Genomic DNA, 1,968 nt, shown 5'->3' on the forward strand with positions numbered 1-1,968 from the left:
GCTGCTGAAATTATTTATGGAAAATTTACAGTCTTCCAAGTGCACCTCTCCATGCTGTCTATCTATCTAGCTCGCCTCATTGCTCTGACTCACTCCATTCCTTTACTCTCACTTTTCTGGATCCAGTGGTGGCCCCAAAGCTGAGAAGTATCCACTCTCTTTGTACATGTGGGAAGCAGAGGTTCAGAATAGTTAGAGGCCCAGATTTCTCTCCAACCACCATGAAAAGGCCTGGAGTAAGCTTCATACCTCAGCCCTGGACAGATTCCAGGGCCCTCTCTCCCACCCCAAGAGGAGTTAGCAGAGATCCAAAAACAGAACCCCTGATAAGGAAAAGATTTCAAGCTTAGTATCCTATCTCTAAATTGAATTATTCTTTTTTTTATTGTACTTTAGGTGAAGGTTTACAAAACAAACTAGGTTTTCATTAAACATACTCTTTTATGACATTGATTAACAACCTCATGTCAGTGCTCTCTCTTCTTGACCTTGGGTTCCCTACTACCAGCTCTCCTGCCCCTCCTGCCTTCTAGTCCCCACCCCTGGCCTGTTGTGCCCCTTTAGTCTTGTTTTGCTTTATGGGACTGTCTAATCTTTGGCTGAAGGGTTAACCATCTAGCTGTACCGGACTCAGTCTGCTGGAGGTCGTGGCAGATGTGATCCATTAGTCCTTTGGAATAATCTTTCCCTTGTATGTTTAGTTTTCTTCATTCTCCCTTGCTCCCGAAGGGGTGAGACCAGTGGAGTATCTTAGATGGCTGCTCACAGGCTTTTAAGACCCCAGACGCTACTCACCAAAGTAGAATGTAGAATATTTTCTTTATAAACTATATTATGCCAATTGACATAGATGTTTTCTGAGACCATGGCCACCACAGCCCTCAGCCCACCAATTCAGTCCCTCATAGAGTTTGGATGTGTCTATGGCATTTCCATGACCTTGCCCTGTACAAGTTGTGCTGGCTTCCCCAGTACTGTATACTGTCTTATCCTTCACCAAAGTTACCACTTATCTACTGTCTATTTAGTGTTTTTCCATCCCCCCCGCCAACCTTCCTTGTAACCATCAAAAATTGTTCCTGTTTATGTGTAAACCTTTTCATGAGTTTTTACAGTAGTGGTCTCATACAATATTTGTCCTTTTGTGATTGACTTATTTCACTCAGCATAATGCCTTCCAGATTCATCCATATTATGAGATGCTTCACAGACTCATCATTGTTCTTTATTTTTGCGTAATGCTCCATTGTGTGTATGTACCCTAGATAGTTTATCCGTTCATCTGTTGATGGGCATCTAGGTTGTTTCCATCTTTCTGCTATTGTGAACAATGCTGCAATGAACATGGGTGTGCATATGTTTATTCGAGTGACAACTCTTATTTGCCCAGGATATATTCCTAGGAGTGGGATTGCTGGATCATATGGTATTTCTATTTTCTAGCTTTCTAAGGAAGCACCATATCGTTTTCCAGAGTGGCTGTATCATTTTGCATTCCCACCAGCAATGCATAAGAGTTCTGATCTCTTCGCAGTCTCTCCAACATTAATTCCTGTTTTTTTTTTTTATTAACTTTTATTAAGCTTCAAGTGAACGTTTACAAATCCAATCACTTTATCACATATAACTTTACATACATCTCACTCCCTACTCCTACTTGCTCTCCCCCTCTTGAGTCAGCCCTTTCAGTCTCTCCTTTCATGACAATTTTGCCAGCTTCCCTTTCTCTCTATCCTCCCATCCCCCCTCCAGACAAGAGTTGCCAACACAATCTCAAGTGTCCACCTGATATAATTAGCTCACTCTTCATCAGCGTCTCTCTCCCACCCGCTGACCAGTCCCTTTCATGTCTGATGAGTAGTCTTCGGGGATGGTTCCTGTCCTGGGCCAACAGAAGGTCTGGGGACCATGGCCACCAGGATTACTCGAGTCTCAGTCAGACCATTAAGTTTGGTCTTTTTATGAGAA

This window comes from Loxodonta africana, chromosome X, assembly GCF_030014295.1.
Source record: "Loxodonta africana isolate mLoxAfr1 chromosome X, mLoxAfr1.hap2, whole genome shotgun sequence".
NCBI lineage: Eukaryota > Metazoa > Chordata > Mammalia > Proboscidea > Elephantidae > Loxodonta > Loxodonta africana.